At 32.9% G+C, this 23,584-nt stretch overlaps 1 long non-coding RNA gene across 1 annotated transcript; it reads left to right on the top strand.

Annotated features, from left to right (window-relative positions):
- Window positions 1–12,897: 12,897 nt before the first annotated feature.
- Window positions 12,898–13,718, top strand: LOC107916065 (uncharacterized). The gene is made up of 2 exons (XR_001689366.2): window positions 12,898–13,163; window positions 13,504–13,718. It is a non-coding gene; the product is annotated as an uncharacterized lncRNA (long non-coding RNA).
- The last annotated feature ends 9,866 nt before the right edge of the window (window positions 13,719–23,584 follow it).

Below are 23,584 nucleotides of genomic sequence, written 5' to 3' on the forward strand. Positions count from 1 at the left end.
CTTTTATAGCTAAAGACGACGTAAGTCTATCTCGGGACAAAGAAAAAGCTAAAGTCATTAACGAATAGTCGTTTCTGGTTTGTGCTTCTATAATTCAATTTCATTTTACTTTCGTAGATTAATTAGTCATTATAATTAATGTGACAATGCCTAGAGGTAATGGTATTTTTCCCCTAAAAACTTCGAGTAATGGATTCGATTGGTAATATTCAAATTATGTGATAAATGTTTAAAATTGTTTAAGATGTGAATATGAATATTTGAATGTTTCAGATGTGAATATGAATATTTGAACATTGATATTACAATGATATATGTTAAAAATGGTGATTAAGATGTTAATGGCCCATTAAACGAACTTAGATGTAGCCCGAGTATTGTTGGCATGCCCTAGGGTCACTAATATAGTGAATTGCTAGCCATCATTCCCGGGCAATTCGGGATGGCTAAATAAACAGTGCGGATAAATATTGAAAATCATTGTTGCCAGGAAACCTGAGATGGTAGAATAAACAAATACTAAAAGTCATCGTTGTCGGGCAACCAAGGATGATAAAATCATATAGTCCTAGTTTTCAGAGGGTGTGGACTTACTCGATATATAGCTTCGAGTATCTATTCTAAAAATAAAATGAAATGTATTTGAATTATATTATCATCACTGAGTTTTCAATACTCAACGTACGATTTATTATTTCTGTGTGTAGGTCTTGGATGAGGATTTTCGTAGGTTGGAAGTGTCAAAGCATCCATTCTCAACAACTTAGCCCAGGAATCATTTTGCTACCATTTTTATATGTATATATGTGTTTGAGTTGGAATGACATGTACCTAGGTTATTTGGGGCATGTTTTTTAAATGGTCATTTTGGTATATTTGGTATTTGGCATATAAGATTTTACAAGATGAACTTTAACCTTTAATTAGTAGATAATTATGTTAGTTTGTACAAGTTTGATTTTGAGAAGTAGTTGGTTAAATGATGATGCATTGATGATTATGATTTGATGATGTTTGTCTGTGTTTATAAGTGTTAGATTGATGGTATTACTTTGATGGAAAGTTTAGGTATACTTAAGGTGCCATTTGGTACAGTTTGAACAATTGAAAATGTGCATTTAGGGCCACTTGACCATTGAGTCTTGAGGCAATGCGATCATGTCTCGAGACCATAAGAATAAAATTTACCTTATATTACGACCTACATGCTTAGTGTTTCGAGACTTGGGAAGCTAATCACGAGACAACTTTATTTAAGTCTTGAGATAAGTGGCCTTTGTCTCGAGACAAGTAAAATTCAAAGCTAAATTAGTTTTGTCCTGTTCCAGGTCTTGAAACAAGAACCCCTTATCTTGAGACATTCAAACATCAAAGCTAAATTAAGGAAATAGGGGAGATTGATCTTGAGACCTAGTCTCAATACATAAAGAACCTTGCCTCGAGACACCACCTCTAGTGTCTCGAGACATGTTGACATCGAAACAAAAATACCTAAAATAAAATGACGCCTGTCTCAAGACAAGAAATCTTCTGTCTTGAAACACAACATTGAAACTTGATAGTGGAGTTTAAATTCGAGTTCTAACTTTAACTTTAACTTTAACCCTGCATAACCTCGTAACATGATGAATTGAATCCTAAATACCATGAATGCATGTGTGAGAATGATTGATGATTTAAATCGGTTTGAATGATAATTATGATTTAAAATTTATGTTTAAGTAAATGAATTAGCCTGAGTTGCTTCGGCAAGGTAATGTGACATCACACATTCGAATCCGACGATTGAGTCAGGTGTTGGGTGTTACATTTAGTGGTATTTGAGCTAGTGTTTAGTCAATTCTCGAACTGAACCAGTCCCTGAGATTGAGTCTAGAGGTACATGCCATAAATAGTGTCAATTCCAAGTTGAGTTTGGGCACTAAAATTCTTAATGTTTGATTTGATATAGTTAAAAGATGTCTGACAAATTAGAAAACGAGATAATGAGCTTAAGTTGAAACCTCTTCGAGTAGCTAGAGGAGACGGATATGAACATAATGCACCAAATGAAAATCGACATGGTTTTAGACATATGATTGGGAACCCGAGACCTCGACATCAAGGCTAAAGAGATGAGGTGCTATTACGGATTATAGCGGATGTACTCCAGAGGGTTGCCGGTGTTGCACCGCAATCCGTTTCCTCAGCAAAAGCCTGAAAAGCTCCAATTAAAGAGTTACGAAAGTATGACGCCATTGAGTTTAAAGTCGTGAAAGGTACGGATCCTGAAACAGCTGAGTATTGGATGGAATTAGTTGGTTGTGTGTTTGATCAATTGGAATGTAGCCAGCTAAACGAGTTATATGCATCATATCTCTACTGAAAGAAGAAGCCTACTAGTGATGGCTAATGTGACTCGCCATATTCCAATTGAGCAAGTTACCTGGGCCTTTTTCAAAAGTGATGGCGTAGCACAATATTAGAGTGCATGTCACTATATGGACCAAAATTGAAAAAAAAATGTCAAATTCAAATTATTAATAAATACTCAACCAATTGAGCCAACCTATATTAGCATTAAATAATAACACTTTCCTAAATGTGTAATAATATTTCAAATTTTATCTTGACTTGTATGGAGCGGTGGTTAAATTTCTTATTAGACATCCATTTGACACGAGTTCAAATCGTGTGACCTCTAAACCCTAACCCCATCAAAAAAATAATATTTCAAGTTTTTAATGAAAATTTTAATTTAAAATTTTTAAAAATACAATAAAAGTTGTCGAAACCATTTTTTTTGAAAACAAAAAAAATTAGGTTGTTGACTTTAAAAAATGAAAATTGGGAGTCGCCACCAATCTTTTATTAAGATGTGATTGGGTCACCTAAAAACGACTTTGGTATACGAATTTTAGAAAAAACGGGTCTGGGAGTCGGTTACGTATGAGGAAGCATTAGCACCCTTATTACGCCCAAAAATTGGTACCTAGTTAATTGATTAATGTCTTAAGGTCGAGAATTTGAAAAAACGTAATCCTTAGCAAAACTTAAAAGGCTATGTATTAAGACCCTTATTTTTTCAGAGAAAGAAGATACCACACCCAATGCGTTAGGGCACAGCATTCTAATTTTCCCCAAAAATGAATTGGGCCAAAATACTTGTGCAATAAAACTTTAAAAGAACATCCACTTATCCAAGCTTTAAGAAATCACACCCAATACGTTAGGGCACGATTCCTCTAAAATCCCAAACTCGGAAGATTTCCTTTACTTTAAAAGAACATCCACTTATCCAAGATTTAAGAAATCACACCCAATACGTTAGGGCACAATTCCTTTAAAATCCCAAACTCGGAATATTTCCTTTATTATTTTTAAAAGAAATCTTCATTTCGAGAAATCAATGCGTCACATCCAATACGTTTGGACACAACGTGAGAAATTCCCAATAATGAATTCTTATTTTTTGATTAAAGAGAAATGCTCGATTATTGGATTTAACAAAGAAAATCAGAATCCAATACGTTAGGGCTCAATTCCCTTGAAAATCCTAAATACGAGCATTATCTCAATTTGGAAAACTTTCTATTTTTTAAAATTGAGTAAAATGATGTAATGTTATGTTGAATGCATGTATAAATATTGCAATAACAAATAACAATAATAAATACGTCAATTGTATATAAATAAGATAAACAAATAAATAAATAAAAATTAAAAAAAAACCAATGATATGCAAAGTATCAAAAAAAAATGAAAACATAAATCAACAAACAAATGAACAAAAAATATAAAGGAAAAAATGCATAATATATACATTGAAATTAAAAAAAACTATAAAAATTATATAAAAAAGATTTATATATATAATACATTTATGAGAATAAAGAAAAATATATATAGAAATTATAAAAATATGGGTAGAAAGTATAATATATATACGTACATATATATGTAAGTTAATAAATATAGACCATAAAGATAATGACTGCATATATGTGTATATATATATAAATTATAAAATATGTATAGAAAGTATAATATATATATGTACATATATATATATAAGGTAACCAATATAGACATCATAAACATAATAATTACACATATAAGCTTAAAAGGAAAGAAAGAAAAAAAATATTTTGAAATTAATTAATTAAAAAAAAGACTAATTTTAAACTGTGATAAAAAAATTAGGGCAAATTCATAAATAAATAAAGTCTGGAGGATTAAATTAAGCGCGCAGATTACATAGAGGGGTTGGAAGGAAAATTTTCCCTTCTCCTCTAAAACGACATCGTTCCAGTAGGGCTAAATTGAAATTGAAAATAAATTAAAGGGCAAATTTAAAAGATAAAAAAATAATTGAAAATATATTAAAAGGCGGAGGGGCTAAAAGCGCAATTTGCCCCTCCGCATAAAAACACGCGGATCCTGAGTCGGGGTCGGGTCGACGCGCGGATCTTGCCCCCTTAAACGGCGCCGTTTCAATTTTATTATAAAAGCAACATTTTAAAACAAAAAGAATCACTTTCTGCCATATTTATAAAAAAACAAAACTTATGAACCCTAGCCTCCTCTACTAGGGTTCCCACAGTCAACCGCCGCCGCCGTTTCAATGGATTCAAAGTCCCTTCAACCCTGATCTGATTGGAGCAAATGGGGTTTCTCGTCTCTTTCCCGCAAGTAAGTATTCCTTTTCTCCCTTTTTGTGTATTTTAAAAAAATGAAAAAAAGATTCGGGTAAAATAAATAGAAAAGAAACTGAAGTTCGAAAAAAAACTATCAACCTTTTGATTTTTTTGATTAATCTTTGCTCTTTGGTACTTTATTTGCTATGAAAATAATAACTTTTTTTTTGTATTGATTTTCGATCCCTCATTATAGTGTATTCAAAGGCTTTTTATAGCCATGATAATAATAAAGCAAAGAAAGAAAGAAATCTGCTGATATCTTTGATTCGAAAATCCATGATTTTCTTTCCATATGTTGTTTGTTTCTTTCTTGATGCTTGTTTCCTTGCAGGTGAAGATCATGGAGATCCAGAGGACTCGTCTTGCGGCGCTGTTGAAGATTAGAAACCCTAGGGTTTTATTATCTGTTTTGGGCCTCTGTATTCGGGCCTTTGTTTGTTTTGGTTTGGGCCTTGTGGCCCATTTATAATTCAAGATTTTAAACCCGGGCAAAATTGGGTATTTACAGCTGCCCCTCTTTACTCGTTGTCGTGTAACGGGAACAGAGCAAAGATTTTAAAAATGCCCGATTTTGCCCAGACATGCTGGACCTTGGTACTTTTCTTCTTCAAAAAGCCTCGTCCCTTCCTACTGCATCTTCAAAGGTATAGGAACTAATGCTTCAATCTACTCCTCTGCAACTTCAGGGAGATAAGATTTGATATCTTCAGTCTGCCTCACTGCAACTTCAGGAGGATAAGACTTGCTTATTTAGTCTGCTCCACTGCAACTTCAGGGAGATAAGACTGGATGCGATCTGCTCTCTACAACTTCAGAGAGATAAGATCTAAGATTCTAATCCGCTCCACTGCAACTTCAGGGAGATAGGATTATCGGCTTTAATCTGCTACACTGCAACTTCAGAGAGATAAGACTTGCCGATTTCAGTCTTCCCCACTGCAACTTCAGGAGGATAAGACTTGCTTACTTAGTCTGCTCCACTGCAACTTCAGGGAGATAAGACTAGATGCGATCTGCTCTCTGCAACTTCAGAGAGATAAGATCTGAGGTTTTAATCCGCCCACTGCAACTTCAGCGAGATAGGATTACCGGCTTTAACCTGCTCCACTGCAACTTCAGGGAAGTAGAATTATTGGCTTCAATGTACTCCACTATAACCACAGAGAGGTAAAATCTGCCATCTTCGATTTGCTCCACTACTGCTTAGGGAGATAAGATCTGAAATCTTCAATCTATTCCACTGTTGTACAGGGAAGTAGAATTACGGGCTTAAATGTACTCCACTATAACCATAGGGAGGTAAAATACACCATCTTCGATCTGCTCCACTACTTCTTAGGGAGATAAGATCTTCAATCTTCAATCTATTCTACTGTTGACCAGGGAAGTAGAATTACTGGCTTCAATGTACTCCACTGTAACCATAGGGAGGTAAAATCTGCCATCTTCGATCTGCTCCACTACTGCTTAGGGAGATAAGATCTGAAATCTTCAATCTATTCCACTGTTACCCAGGGAAGTAGAATTACTGGCTTCAATGTACTCCACTATAACCACAGAGAGGTAAAATCCGCCATCTTCGATCTGCTCCACTACTGCTTAAGGAGATAAGATCTGAAATCTTCGATCTATTCCACTGTTGCCTAGGAAAGTAGAATTACTGGCTTCAATGTACTTCACTATAACCACAGGGAGGTAAAATCCGCCATCTTCGATCTGCTCCACTGTCAATGCAGGAATGCAAGATCTGCTATCTCACTAATCTGTTCTCTGTGGAACATGACCTGTATAATGAACCTAATTATGCCTGATGATTAGGATGACATGATCAAAATACATCAAATGCTCCTAACTAGACATGTGTGAATGGTGTTTGCGTGAATGCAAAATTTTATTTTTCTGAGAATGATCCCGTTTAGGTTGTCATTACTCGAACTTTATTAAGGCTTTGTGACTGACGTGCTGCAACGCCTTCTTGCTTGACTGGCTTTTCTGAAGAAACATTTAGCCAGGCTGCCCCCAGTGTGAACCTCTAAGTTTAATCCATTGGGGCGCACAAAAATTCATACCATCGTTCTTCCCACTGTAACCCAAGAGTATATGACTTTTCCTCAATCCTCTTCTATCACAATTCAAGGATACATGATCTAAATCTTTCTAGTCTTTTACACCATTCCCAGGGTGTCGTACCAAAGACTCATGCGCAAATGAAGGCTCTCTTCCCCGAGATAACCTCTTTCTGGTGATCATTACTTGCTTATTGATTTAGGCTTTGTCATCAACACGACATCCAATGTTTTTGACAACAAAATCTAAAGAGAAATTCCTAGTTTAGACTCTTCATTTTCAGATTTCCAACCTTTAAACCTGGTGCGTTCTAAACAATAGTCCTGTTTCAGGTTCTTGTATTATTTAGAAACTTCTAGAGTAATATGCAAAACTTCCTTCGTGAAAGTTTTATTAGTCCATTAATCATTATTCTAATGCAACATGCTTGCAAAAAAGAACAAAACAATGGATGAAATAGAGATAGTTCTGAGCATAGCTCGAAATGAATAAATTATCAAAGATAGTAAAGAAGAATAATAAAGAGATTAATTGGGAATGCGTGTCTTGGAAACAAATGAAGTGTTCCCAAAATAGCAAATTCAGTATAAATAATATGAATATTGGGTGCCCCAGATATCGCAGTTTGAACTTCTCTGTACAAACTTTTTGAAGATCCTTCTGAGTTTGACATGTGTTTAGGAGATCCACCGTACTCTGCCAATGCCCCAAGATGGTTAAAATTTGAGTTGCTCTAATAACCTCGTGCCCCATTCTGATCAATATTTGAGCCACCCTTTTCGAGTTTTTAACTCAAATCCCTTTTGGTATCAAAGTGCCCTTTGTGGGTTTTCACTTTGGCATCTCCATTTTCTTTTCTTTTTCTTTCACTTTCATTTTTGTTGTTGTTGTTTTTTTTGAACCCATAGGATTAGACAGGTCCTCGTTATCCCTTTTCGATCAGAACCAATGTAAGATCTTCTTTGTGATCAAATTTCTTTCATAGAGCCTTTTGGGGCAAAATTTAACTATGACGAAAACTTTGGATCTTCCTCTTCAATTAATATGAAATCCAAAAACGGAGAAATGACAACTTGACTTCGACAGGATAAACCATGATGAGCCAAAGAAGAAGGCATTGCCCCGGCAAAGAATTCTAAATGCATTGTTCATGATGTTAATCTTGAACATACTGTAAATTTTTGATATCGCATTGTTGTACAGATTACAATGTCAGTGCTTACCCAAGCATGACCATATGAAGACATCTTTGAACTCTTTGAAGTAATTCAACACGGTTCTGCTTCATTTCTTCAGTTATGCACGTTCCCTTAAGGTCACAATCTCCATTGTTTCCTCATGAGGTAAGATTTCATTCCTGTTCTACCATCCTCAACAAGTCTGAAAATAGGCTACAATCTATGTCATCTTTAAAGTCATGAGATCCCTCTAAATAACAGATCCCACTCAAAAAAACTTCTGAGTCCGTAACAGCATCACTCATGTCATTGATATCTGGGGACACATAGTAGGTACCAAAGAATATACAAAAGAATGTATGAATGATCATTATGAATGAATAAAAGAATAATATGGAAGAAGATTCGAAAGAATGAAAGTATAATTATTCGAAAAGAATGAAAGAATATTGGCTTAAAAAATGAATGCATAGATGTATTTTATTAGAATAACGACGTTCAGACATGAGCCTATTTCATAAAGGAATTCTCATTGCCTCTAGGCTAAAGGCAACAAGTGTTTTGAACATTACTCTGAGTAATCTCTAAATACTACAGGGGTTTCTTCTGCAGTCTAATTATTTAGAACACTCCCAAGTCTATAAGGGTGAAAATCTGACAAGGTCCCTTCTTCAGTTGTTTCATCATGAACATTTCTCGACACCCCTTCATATATTACATTCAATCATGACTGGGTACTAGACGGGCCATCCATCTTGACAATACCCATGTTGATGAATTTTTCAACTAGCTTTTTGAAGGTAATGCAATTCTCTATTGAGTGTCCCGTAATTCCCGCATGATAATCGCATTGTGCACTTGCATCGTACCATTTGGGATACGGAGGCTGTGGAGGCTTCACATGTAGAGGAGAAACAACATGCGCATTGAATAAGCTTTGATATAGCTCCTTGTACGGCATTAGAATTGGCGTGAATTGGAGTTTTTCAGTACCTGGCTTCACACCTAATTCTTGTCTTGTTGAACCCTATTGATTAGCAATCAATTTACCGTACGTATTCACGCTGTTCACCTCATTTTCCTTTTCTTTTGAGGCTTGCTTTCTGTTATTTCCTCCAGCATCAATCTTTTCGCTCCTTATGACGCTTTCAATCATTTCACCATTCATGATTATGTCAGAAAAGCTTTTTGTCGCACTCCCTAACATATGTGTGATGAACGGAGCTTTCAATGTATTTATGAATAACATTGTCATTTCCCTCTCCAAGAGCGGTAGTTGAACTTGGATGGCGACCTCCCTCCACCTCTGTACATACTGCCTGAAGCTTTCATTTGATTTCTTTTCCAAATTCTGTAAGGTGATTCTATCAGGAACCATATCTGTCACATGTCTGTACTGATTTATGAATGCCTGTGCCAAATCTCTCCATAAATTAATTTGGGTACGGTTCAATCGATTGTACCACTTAGATGCTGCCCCTGTGAGGTTATCCTGGAAGCAATGAATCAAGAGTTGGTCATTATTAACATAACCGGTCATTCGTCTGCAGAACATGGTAATATGAGCTTCGAGGCTACTAGTTCCATTATATTTCTCAAACTCTGGCATTTTGAATTTGTAAGGGAGAACTAAATCCGGAACCAGACTCAATTCTTTAGCATCCATCCCATAGTAGCCTTCTGCACATTCAATCGCTCTAAATTTCTCTTCCAACGATTTGTACTTTTCCTCTAGCTGTTTTGGCAATTCATCATTCATTTTCTCTTTTCTAGCTGTCTCATCGAAATCAGGGATAGCATGATTAACAAAGTTGGCTCCGGGGTGAGAGCTTGATCCTGCCTGGAGATTCAATAGCGTTGCAGCATCACCCGGAGGATTAATGGTAACAGAGGACCTACGCGGGTATATCTCAACTTGTTGGGGGTAAAGTCCAGAGGATAAACAGGTCCCTCATTGTCTCCTTCTTCAATATTGAGCACAGAGGCTTTTCCTTTATCAGTTCATTTGTTGAACCATTGAGTTAACTGAGCCATCATACTCCCTTGAGATTCTATCATTTTGTTTATCATTTTTTGCTGCTCATTCATTTGCTTTTGAAGCTGCTCATGCATTTCCTTTTGGGATTGTTCTAGTCTTTCCATCCTTTGATCCATATCCTTAGTTTTTGATCGAGTACCGTAGTAGTGTTTGGTATGTTGATTGGTTTCCAGATTAACTGAGGAGTGATTTAAATTAATTAGAATCTTTTAGTGGACTTTAATGCTATGATATCATGTAATGCGAATGCATGAAATGAATGCATAAAGAAACGTTGATTCTGATTCAATTCCATTTAAAGAACTTTACTAGAAAACAAATCTCTTTACATAAAATGAATATTTATACGGCCTTGCCCTCATAGGCGAAGACATTCGATCTTCTTCTTCATTCGAGCGTTAAGATAAATCTCACGAACTTTTCAAAAAGGACGTCTCTTCTATTTCCTTTTTTTTGCTCGATCCGGGCCACAATTCGTTACTCACTCATCCTCGTGATACTCGTTGGCTTCTCTTTAAGAATGTTCAGCAGCTCTCGAATAATTTTTGTCATCTTGAATCCTTGGGCAACGGAGCCGTAGTCGTGTAGTCCTCCATTAAATTATCATCCTTCTCCTATCACGTGTTCTTGGACCATATTCGGACAACCATATTGTCATCCACTTTATCAAAAAACCCATTTTCTTATGACAAGCTCTCTATTTAGCAACTGAACGTGAATCAACACCTCTTTTTTTTATGATGAAATGAAATGTCATGTCATGCAATCAAAATAAAACACAAGAGGTCAGTAACATATATAAACATGGAAAATAATCAAGAAATAATAGAACATCTATTCAGATATCTACCAGGGTTTAGGTAAGCTCCTAAGGCTCATTATATGCGGTTCAGTTCTAAAGTAAAGGTACCCAAACCAGTAGATTCCTCAATCCTCACCCATTATAGGCTCATATGGATCGAGTTCGGTTCAGGGGAATACATTTCCCTATGGCTGCACGGAGATGAAAATCTCACGAAGACATAGGTACGGATGTATCCCGGAAGCAATCCACTACCCTACACGGAGGTGAAAACCTCACGAAGGCATAGCTTCTCACTCCCACTTAAAAGGGTAAAATTGTTCAGCTCATGAAATGTATAATGCAAACAATTTTTAAACAACAAGATAATGAAGGATGTCATGAGTTTTTTATAAAAAAATATTTTCTCGACTATAAGGCAAGAATTAATTAACTTTGTGGCTCGACTCTCTTATTTTTTTTAAAAAGTCCCCAATGGAGTCGCCAAGCTGTCGAAACCATTTTTTTAAAAACAAAAAAAATTAGGTTGTCCACTTTAAAAAATGAAAATTGGGAGTCGCCACCAATCTTTTATTAAGATGTGATTGGGTCACTTAAAAACGACTTTGGTCTACGAATTTTAGAAAAAATGGGTCCGGGAGTCAGTTACGTATGAGGAAGGATTAGCACCCTTATTACGCCCAAAAATTGGTACCTAGTTAATTGATTAATGTCTTAAGGTCGAGAATTTGGAAAAACGTAATCCTTAGCAAAACTTAAAAGGCTACGTATTAAGACCCTTATTATTTCAGAGAAAGAAGATACCACACCCAATACGTTAGGGCACAACATTCTAATTTTCCCCAAAAATGAATTGGGCCAAAATACTTGTGCAATAAAACTTTAAAAGAACATCCACTTATCCAAGATTTAAGAAATCACACCCAATACGTTAGGGCACGATTCCTCTAAAATCCCAAACTCGGAATATTTCCTTTACTTTAAAAGAACATCCACTTATCCAAGATTTAAGAAATCACACCCAATACGTTAGGGCACAATTCTTTTAAAATCCCAAACTCGGAATATTTCCTTTATTATTTTTAAAAGAAATCTTCATTTCGAGAAATCAATGCATCACATCCAATACGTTAGGACACAACGAGTTGAATTCCCAATAATGAATTCTTATTTTTTGATTAAAGAGAAATGCTCGATTATTGGATTTAACAAAGAAAATCGGAACCCAATACGTTAGGACTCAATTCCCTTGAAAATCCTAAATACGAGCATTATCTCAATTTGGAAAACTTTCTATTTTTTAAAATTGAGTAAAATGATGTAATGTTATGTTGAATGCATGTATAAATATTGCAATAACAAATAACAATAATAAATACGTCAATTGTATATAAATAAGATAAACAAATAAATAAATAAAAATTTTAAAAAAACCAATGATATGCAAAGTATCAAAAAAAAATGAAAACATAAATCAACAAACAAATGAACAAAAAATATAAAGGAAAAAACGCATAATATATACATTGAAATTTAAAATAAAAAGCTATAAAATTTATATAAAAAAGATTTATATATAATACATTTATGAGAATAAAGAAAAATATATATAGAAATTATAAAAATATGGGTAGAAAGTATAATATATATACGTACATATTTATGTAAGTTAATAAATATAGACCATAAAGATAATGATTGCATTTATGTGTATATATATATATAAATTATAAAAGATGTATAGAAAGTATGATATATATACGTACAGATATATATAAGGTAACAAATATAGACATCATAAACATAATAATTACACATATAAGCTTAAAAGGAAAGAAATAAAAAAATATTTTGAAATTAATTAATTTAAAAAAAAGACTAATTTTAAACTGTGATAAAAAAAACTAGGGCAAATTCATAAATAAATAAAGTCTGGAGGATTACATTAAGCACGCGGATTACATAGAGGGGCTGGAAGGAAAATTTTCCCTTCTCCTCTAAAACGACATCGTTCCAGTAGGGCTAAATTGAAATTGAAAATAAATTAAAGGGCAAATTTAAAAGATAAAAAAATAATTGAAAATATATTAAAAGGCGGAGGGGCTAAAAGCGCAATTTGCCCCTCCGCATAAAAACACGCGGATCCTGAGTCCGGGTCGGGTCGACGCGCGGATCTTGCCCCCTTAAACGGCGCCATTTCAATTTTATTATAAAAGCAACATTTTAAAACAAAAAAAAATCACTTTCTGCCATATTTATAAAAAAAACAAAACTTATGAACCCTAGCCTCCTCTGCTAGGGTTCCCACAGTCAACCGCCGCCGCCGTTTCAATGGATTCAAAGTCCCTTCAACCCTGATCTGATCGGAGCAAATAGGGTTTCTCGTCCCCTTCCCGCAAGTAAGTATTCCTTTTCCCCCTTTTCGTGTATTTTAAAAAAAATGAAAAAAAGATTCGGGTAAAATAAATAGAAAAGAAACTGAAGTTAGAAAAAAAACTATCAACCTTTTGATTTTTTTGATTGATCTTTGCTCTTTGGTACTTTATTTGCTATGAAAATAATAACTTTTTTTTTGTATTGATTTTCGATCCCTCATTACAGTGTATTCAAAGGCTTTTTATAGCCATGATAATAATAAAGCAAAGAAAGAAAGAAATCTGCTGATATCTTTGATTCGAAAATCCATGATTTTCTTTCCATATGCTGTTTGTTTCTTTCTTGATGCTTGTTTCCTTGCAGGTGAAGATCATGGAGATCCAGAGGACTCGTCTTGCGGCGCTATTGAAGATTAGAAACCCTAGGGTTTTATTATCTGTCTTGGGCCTCTGTATTCGGGCCTTTGTTTGTTTTAGTTTGGGCCTTGTGGCCCATTTGTAATTCGGGATTTTAAACCCGGGCAAAATTGGGTATTTACAAAAGTGAGAACGGATATATCAATTAAATTGTTCATTGAATTGAGTTGACTTTTGAATATAAATGAGGAACTAGATGAAGATTGTCATTCAAAGAAAATTTGATTGCAAAAAGAAGAAACTAAGATAAGTTATAATGGGAGAGGGTGTGTTGGTGGTTAAGTAGGTGGAAATGGACCTACAAAATTTCAGTTGGTACGACAGACAACTTGGGTGAAATCTTAATTGAAATGAAATGATGAGAACTTTTGATTTTCTTTTCCATGTGCTCCTTCACCCAAATGGGTCAATTTTAGGATATATGTATGTGTATATGTGCATATATAGAACAAATAAAATACCAAATAAAGTCAATAACTCTTCGGAGAAGGCAAAAGCCAATTCATGCACACATATCAAATATTTTTGCTACTTTCGCAACAATACCTATAAATAAAATTTCCTATAATAAAAAAAATGATAAATCAGATTTTCAATAGAAAAATGATAAATCATATTTTTACTCTTAATTTTTAACATTTTTAGTTGAATTTAAATTTTTTTTAGGATGAAAAAGCTGAAAATCATGAGAAAAATTTGATTTGTCATTTTCCTATTGAAAAAGGAATAAGAATGACGTGGAATCATAATTTTATATGATCCCTTCGTTATAAAAATAATTAAATATATGAATTAAATTTTATAATATATAAATTATTAATGTGTCAAAATATATAACATATAATATTTCAAATATAATTATAATTTGATGAAAATAATATAATATCATTAAATCAGGCAAGGGAGGGAAAGAAAATTTTTTTTTGGCCAACACAGAGAAGAGAAAGGGAGAGTAGTACGGCGAACCCACTTACATATTTGGTCAAAATGTATTTCGATTTCAATTTCGGCAAAGGAAATTAGGTGAATGATCTCGAAAAGTTTAGTGGTACGATTATTCCTCTATTGCCTCTTTTCTGGGAGGTTCAATCCTTGCCCAACATTTCGTATTCTTTGTTCTTTATTTGGTCTAGAAATTATTATCATGAAAAGGCATAAAATAGTCAAAACCCTTAATTTCATGCGCAGAATCGTGAAGTTCTTTCGTGAAAAAAGGAAGTGTTACAGACAAATAAAACAAAATGTATAGAAAGAAGACAGAGGGGAAGACTAGAGCAGTCCCGTAATATTAAACTCAACAGCATGCGGTAATTGTTAAGGCGGAGAGTTGGTGAAATAAGTTATATGTGATTGAGAATAAGGTTGAGCAAATGAACAAGTTGTGGTGGGTTTCTATTCATAGATTTCAAGAGTACGAGTTACAAATCCAAACATTTAGTAAGATTAATGAGATGAATTTAGGTTACAAAAGCCTTGATTTTTTTTTAGTAATAAAGAGTTTAAGTTGTTGGTAATAACGATTATTGACCGATAGTTTATTATGTTTCTAAAAGAAAAGAAAACACTAAACGTTTCGAGAAAATCTCTTAATTATCTCTATATCTAATTCACCAAGCTGAGCTCTTTAGAATATTCTAGTGGTGAAAATAACCAAAGAATCCTTTCATATGTTGAAGTTATTTCTGCTTCTACTTCTTTGGGAAAGTAGCACTTTATGAAACATCTTCTACAGAACATCTATTGGGTGTGAATTTTTCTTAAACAAGAACTATTCCTGAATAAGAGTTATTCTAACCTAGTCTAAATATCAAGTTTTCTCCAAATAGTCGTTGTTGGTAAACAATGTTTCAAATAAGAGTTGTGTTGTGATGCTTTTCTTGTAAAGAACTTAGTCTAAATAATAATTATTCTTGAAAAAAAATTGCTCTAAAGACAAGTTATTATGAATAACGGTTGTTCTCGCAACACAAGTACTTTAAATAAGAGCATTAATTGTTCTCAAAAAGATAATTATCCCAAACGCAATGATTGCTTCCAACAACAAATATTCTACATTTTACCTCTGCATGAGAATTCTGTAAAAAATATCTACATTTTGCTTCTAAATAAGAAATAATATAACATGGTAAAAAGAAAAAGAAGATAAAACAATCATAAACTCATGACAAAAAGAATTCATGGTGTGTTTCTAACTATGTTAAATTGTGCTTCGCTAAAGTAAAACATGTGAGTGTAATTCTGATTTTGTTCTCCCTTATATGAAAACTTCTTTGATGAATAAATTAAAAAATTGTTTATGCATATTTAATAGAGTAACAAAAAAAAAATTTCTTTTTTAAAAAAATGGCAATAGCATGACATTTTTTCTCCTAAAAAAAATTTGAGAACATCATTGTTTTTCCTTTAAAAAATCAGGAATAACAAGCCATTCTTTTTCTTTAGAAAAAATTGCCAAGAGTATATAATTTCTCTTTCATAAAGCAAGGTATTCCACCCTTCTCTCTTTCTTTAAAAGAAATTAAGATTAATAGAAAAAAAATAAAAAAAGGAAATCTTTCTCTTTAAAAAGTGAGAATAGTATTGTTCTCGATGGGAATTTTTTTGAAATAACAATTACATTTGATGAAATCGTTTGTTCTAATGAATAATTTTAATTATAATTATTTGTAATTGTAATTGTGATTCAACTTACAAATTCTTTAAAAAAAATTATAGTTTCTTTTTAATATACATCGACTTGGAAATTGGAATAGCAGTTTGTTTTTATCCTTTATACAAAATTGGCCATACTATGCAATTTTGATTTCCTAAAAAAATTCCGTGGAGGCATTAAGCTACTCTCTTGATTCTGGATAGCTCTTTGCAGTTGCCAACTTCAAGCAAACTACTTAGACATTCTTTTCTTTCTTTCTTATTGATGCAATATTTCAGTGCACTCAAATGCGTACCTTCCATGTTTACATTGACAACAATATCCATATCAAATTAAGACTCAATCAACCTCAATACACAGGGTTAGATCCTACAAACTAGGTAATGCCACATATAGATGGGTCCAATATTCTTACATCCTCTAAAAAGGAACTCAAATTTGAGAAATTCATAGGTGGAAAAGAAATCTAATTAATTGGCTTCTCATTTACATTAACACCGGCCAAGATGATATGTTACATCAAAATCCCAGTACCTTTATTTTATTATTATTATTTGTTCTAAATGGCATATTTTTTTACATGATAATCATGCATTAATGGAATTATATTCTGATATATGTGAAGCTAAAAGAATTTGATAAACCCAACGAATATATATACATATATTATATTTATTCTTTGATGGGTCTGTTTCCATATATTCCTGAATTCGATTTATAATATATGCTAAGGATGGACATCTCCAAGCGAAACCTTTATTTCCAAGTCTAGAATCTAATTTATGTTCTTCTTTCCATTCTTAACGGATGTAATAAGAGCCTCAAGGATCTTTGATCCTATGGAAATTATAATAAATAAATTACTAGTTTTTAAATATTTTTTTTTATTTTATCACTAATCAATCATTAAAAATATATAATTACACATAATATAGGTACGAAACATAATTAAATTGAAAATCGACGTATGATAAAACTTGAATCTAAAAATAAATCAAACATTTAACTATTATAAAGTTTAAGTCTAAAAATTTGAATATATAAAATTTATAATATATTTGTACTTCAAATCTTTGACGAAGTACAAATCATAAATTTTCTTTTGGAGGACTACGATATTTTCTTTTCGTATAATTCTTCAAATTTTAATATTATCCTAAATCTTTTTCATTGTTGTCATGATTAGAAGAGGTGACAATCACCATCGTATAGTGAAAGCATAATCAAGAAAGCATAATAATTTCAAAATTCAACCCTATTCTTTGTAAATGATATATTCTATAAATATAATGTTTAATAACTGGTTTATTGATCATAATATTTTTCAAAATATGTTTATAAATTTAAGTAAATTATTAATATGATATATATTGTTGATATACGATATCAACGGGAGTAAAGAAGGAGGGGAGGATGTTTTGGTGAAGAAACAGATCAAAGATACCGTCTGGATAGAATTGTTATAAAATTATAATAAAGTATATTATAACTCAACCCGAAATCCGACCCAAACCCTCCTTTAAAGGAGGACGACTACACCGACGATACCTTTGATCTGCTTCTTCTTCAGAACATCCTTCTCCTCCTCCATTTCTGTTGATACCATATACCGACATACATATTTGTCATACTTATAACAACCAAAATCAAATACCAATAATCACCACCATTAATCATTAGCAGTACTTTGATTCGGTCCCAAAGGTCTATATATCACTAAGTTTAACATTGTCTATATATAATGCTAGGAATTCAACAATGATTATGGTCATAGATTCCAATGACACATTACAAGTTTCTATCCATCGTTTTTGGACTCCAATTTGCATTGAAACGTAAAATTAGTTGAAATAATTAAATTTCAATGATCGAATTAAAGGACCACAGTATGACTGGAATATATATTGACCTATTGTTGGTGGTGACCATTGCCCAAGTAAAATCTATATTTATATTTTTCTTTTTCTAATATTATCACAAAATAATGAATGACCACATGTTGCACAAGTATTAACTAATTAATACTTGGACCATTATTCCATAGGACCACTGCCGTATATATTTGATATTCCTTTTCTAAATTCCTTCTTTCTTTCTTTCCTTGGCTCTCATTTACTCACTTAATATTCCTATTTTTTTTTCTTTTTTGAACATTAATCTCATTATAGTTTCTTATCATATTCTCTCTTTTTGATATAATGTTTAAAACTACCCATAGCTCCTCCCCAACTCAACCCCTCCTACACGAACAACAATACCGATATCAATCGAGCTAAGACTCAATCAACAAAATTCCTAATTTAAATTGCTTTCCAAGTTACTATTGATTAGCATTTAGCACATATAAGAAAAACTGTTGCAAGAGGTTGAAATTGGTATTTCAGTTAAATATGATTATTTGTGCATTTGTATCATATTTATATATTTTTATATACTATATATAAAAGATTTAATATGTTAATAATTTATATTGTATTGATATTTTGATATGTTTTTCTCATATTGTAATGCATATCATTGTCCAACATTTTCAAGGTTAGTTTTAATGGTTACGTGAGGTTTTTGGTGTTTCCTATCGCGGAGTGATTATTAGGGTAGGGGTGAGCATTCGATCGAATTGAGTAAAAAAATTTTGAGTTTGTCGAGTTAATGAATCCTATTTTATCATCCTAAATCGATTTTAAATTTTTTCGAATCGATTCGAGTGAAATGAAATTCAAGTTGATCAATCGAGTAAAATTGTTCAAGTTAAATTAAAAAAATTAAACATGTCAAATTAAAATATTGTTACGGTATAACTAATTCAATGTTAGAGCACATAAATTTAAAACCATATATATTTGAAAATTTTTCCAAAGCAAAAAAGAGAGAGGTACTTTAGTATGATATAACTTAATCATTAATTAACTTATTTAGTTTCCAAGATTATTATTTTAGAAAAATTTTAACTTTCTTTATATAATTTTTAGATTTTTTTTGAAAATTTTATAATATATTTTTTAAAAATATAAATTTTGGAAATTTTATAAATATTTTTTTATTTTAAAAATTATTTTAAATTTTTTTGTAATTTTTGTTGAGAGAGAGACCAATTTACTCATTTCAAAATTGATAGGGACCAAAATGATATTTACACTAATCCATTATTCGAATTATTTGAGTTATTCAAATTGTGAAATTCAATTTGACTTCAACTCGAAACTCGACTTACTTATTCGAGTTGACTCGATTAACTTAAAATTTAATTTTTTTTCAATTTTTTCGAAATGAATCGAATTTTGCTAGCCATTAGTTGGAGCTATCTGTTGGGTTGAAACCGAACAACCGAAACAAAGCGAAAGCACAACCGGTGTTCTTTCTCTCCTTATAACTCCTGTCAAAAATTATGGCAAGCACAATAGCACAAGATATGTTCTCTAGCAACCTTAATCAACCACAAATCAACTAATGCAACCACAACAAAAATAAATAGAGACACCGGTATTTTTACGTGGAAAACCCCTCTAAATCAAGGGTAAAAACCACGGGACTTTAGAGTCCGATAAAGAGCTCTACTATCATCAAATGTTCGACTACAAGATCACAATATCAAGCCTACAACAAGCATTCAACTCCGACAAGGCTAACAATATGTAATCTTTAGCAAAAGAGAGAAAAATGAGAGAATATCACCAAAAACGCAGCTGCTGAAAAATGGGTATTTTCGATTCTACAAGACTCAGATGAAAAATCCGACCGTACAAAGTCAAGAACACCTTATCGCCTAGCTGCTGTCCAAAAATCAGCTCAATCGAACCACGGATGGACCTTCGATCGAAGAGTTGATCACTGCTGCACCAAGCTTGAAAAACTGATTTTTCTACTTCAATCTCACTCTCTGTTTCTCTCTGGATGTAATTGAGAATTTTGCTCTCAATTAAGAATGCTGCCCACTCCCACGTTAAAAGGCCAAAAAAATTGGCTTTTGACAAAATAAAAAAAGAAGGCAAAGCATTGTGACAGAAAATATGAGTTTCCCACATAGTGAGACTGATACCCAACACTATCATGTCATGAACCATTAAGATTTTCCCACTTAGAGATTTTCTAGAAATAAGTAAATAACTAACTTGGTAGTTGATTAATTAATTTGCCATAACTGCCAAACCACCTTAGAGAGGAAAAAAGGGACAGAACACTACCGTCTATTTATCATCTTATTCTCGTTTGAATGCCTTTTTTATTTTATTTTTTTATTCAATTTAATTCAACTGATTCATGTTATTTTAAAAAAAAATACAAGTCATTTTTCTCTAAATGATGATATATTTATCTATGTTATTCATAAAAAAGTAAAATTTATAATAGAAAAAATAGAATATCCGTGACTCTTTGTAGGGTAAGATAGATACCTTAGAAATTGGACCTATAAATGACAGCCTTAAATCAGGAAGAAATGGTAGTAAGGTTAATTTGCAAATGGAAAGGCACAAACGTATAGGAATTGATATTATGTAATTCTTTGATCCATGCCCTAACCTCCACCACAAATCTCGGTTAAATCCTATGTTTTGGTGAATTATAAAAGAAGGATAAAGTTTTAACAACAACACAATTAGCGTGACTCGAATTCAAACTAGACTTAAGGCGGTGAATACTCTAACTATTAGGCTAACATACAGATTCTAATTTCAATTTTTTGTTTTAATGACGGAGCTATTTTTACTCTCTTGAAAATTGGTATAATATGAAATTGGCTACACCGTTCCTTTTTCCCCCTCAAAGCTCTTTATAAGTGTTGAAAGGTGGTGAAGATTAAAGAAGCTTAGAGTTTAGTTTGATTATTCGAGAACACCCAGAAATTGTTGTTAGTCTAACCCTTTTTCCAAGTGGCTTCTAAATTATCCACGTCATCAAAGTCTCCTAGAATGTGGGATTTAGTCACGAGGGTCATGGTGAGGTTAACCTACCAAATTTCATTTGGAGTAGCAAATAAGCCGAAACAAAAGCAAAGGCTGAGCTCCAAAACAGAAAAAAGAGCAACTAACAAATATCAATTAAACACCCAACTGCTTCAAACTCACGTGCACAGTGCCAAAATGAAATCTACTTTACTTTATCTATATTCGCCTTTATCCCTTTGCTTTTAATATTACTATTTAATGTTGATTAAAATAAACCTTATCTGCCACGTGTCATCCTTTGCTCAAGTTCAACTACAATCAAACATTATTTAATCCCTAAATTTCCTCATTTTAATTTCTAATTTAGATTTCATCAAATGTGTTTTTCAAATATACCTGGACAAATGCATGTCCAGCTTCATCCCGTTAATAATGATTAAAAACCACATTTAGAATAAACCTAAGTGCAGTGGCAGGTGCCTTGCTCCTAAAATAAATTTTTTTATTTAGATGATTTATAAAATTTTAAATTAGTAATGCTAAAATTACATTTTGACCTCTTCAAATATGATAAAATTTTGATTTAATCATTTAAAAATATAAATATATAAACTACTCATAAAAATATACAATTTAATTCCGGTCCCTCAAAAATTTTTTTTAACTTTGCCGCTGGGCAAGTGAATGTCCAAATTCAAAAGAACTTAAAAGTCAATTATCTAAATTCATTCTAAACGTGTACTTTTAGTAATTTTTTTAGATATTATATTATTTAAAAATAATCAAATGATGTGACACTTTAAGAGTGAGATATGATAAAATTTTAACTTTATTTAAAAAACAATTAAACTTTTGATAAAATTCAAGTTCAAAGATTAATATAAAAAAAATTCGTCAAATTCAAAAATTAAATGTTATTTTTTTTAAAAAGAATTAATTCCCATGCACTGTGAATAAAAAATCAAACATACATTTATTGAAAATGACAGTTTAAAATAGACATTGATATTAGGGTGGGATTGATATTATTGTAACTTTAGGATTAAACGTAATGCATTTTTTAAGTGGACATGATTAATTAGCTGTTTGAGAGATTACAAATAGATTGGAATTTTCAAAAGAAGAAAAGAAAAGAAAAGAAAAAACTTAGGCAGGTGATGGTAAGAGAAGAGGGACCGACTTACCAAAACTGAGTAAGGTTGAGGTCAAGACCCAGAAGAGAATGAGATGGCATAATCACATTCACTATTAGAGAGAGATTGCAAAAATGTCAAGAATGCTTTTTGATAAATTATAAAAGAAGGTAAAACCCTAAGAACGGGACTAATATTTGGAAACCGAAAGAGGAGGAAGGTATCAAGGTCTTTGCAAATAGATGGTTGGACCTGACAGCTCATCAAACATACACAGAATCTTCAAGGGATATACACTTTGGGGGTCCCAAACTTCCTTAACATCTCAAGTTTTATAACATAAAATTGACACAATCATTACTCTACTACAGACTTTTCGACTAATATTTTACTTTACTTTTTCGGCATCGCATACGGTTACAGTCTTAAAGAATTTGTCTTCTACGAGTCCTTCATTCCCCTTTTTCGGCTCTGCTTTTTTATAAAGCTAATTAAGTTTTATCTAACTGCCGTTAAACGCAATCATTAAGGACTGTCCATATCAGAATACAGATGGAATAAGCAAGATGAAATTATCATCAAATCATCAGAAACAGAGCAAAGAAGTCGGCAAAGAAATAATAATATTGATAACGCGTCGGCTGAACATGCAGAAAAAAGGGTCAAAGCATATGGGAGGTGGCAGGTGGTGGTGGTGGTGGTGGGGGAGGGGGATTGAATTGTATTGCGGGAATGCATGGTCACAAGTATGATCCTAATTGCGTGGCTAAAATAAACAACTTCAGCTGTTATTAGGAAGGAGAAGAGGGCAAGGGGATTGTATTGAAAACGAATTTTAGCAAAAGAAAGATGTCATATACCTGTAACCAACAATTTGATTGGACCACCTGGCAACCATAAATCAAAACATACTCCCCCATTCTACCACGGCTGTCTGGTCCACCGCTGGATTCTGAAATGAAAACACCAATACAATGGTTTTCATTATAACCCGTCCTAGCAACAAGGGTTGTCTATATATCAAACATACCTGCACATGCTTTGATGTTGGAACTCTCACATCCACCAGCTACACCATTTCACCACCCCAAGCACCATTACTGTTGCCATTGAAACCTCTCTCTGTTTCTCCTTCTCTCTCCCCTTCCTCTTTTTCTCTCCCATCCCTTTTTTTTCTCTCTGAGATTTCATTGCTGCAACTGGCAACTGCATTGCTGCACACCCATGTCTGCCACTTCCAGTGCTTTCCATTTTCATGGTCTTTCTCCTTCCACTCGTCAAGTTTTTCTTGTTCCTTGTTTATCATTTTTGTCCAAACAAGATGGAAAATTTGTCTCAGCCTTGTCCAACTTTCGGTTC

Source organism: Gossypium hirsutum, chromosome D10 (assembly GCF_007990345.1).
Source record: "Gossypium hirsutum isolate 1008001.06 chromosome D10, Gossypium_hirsutum_v2.1, whole genome shotgun sequence".
In the NCBI taxonomy this organism is placed as follows: Eukaryota; Viridiplantae; Streptophyta; class Magnoliopsida; order Malvales; family Malvaceae; genus Gossypium; species Gossypium hirsutum.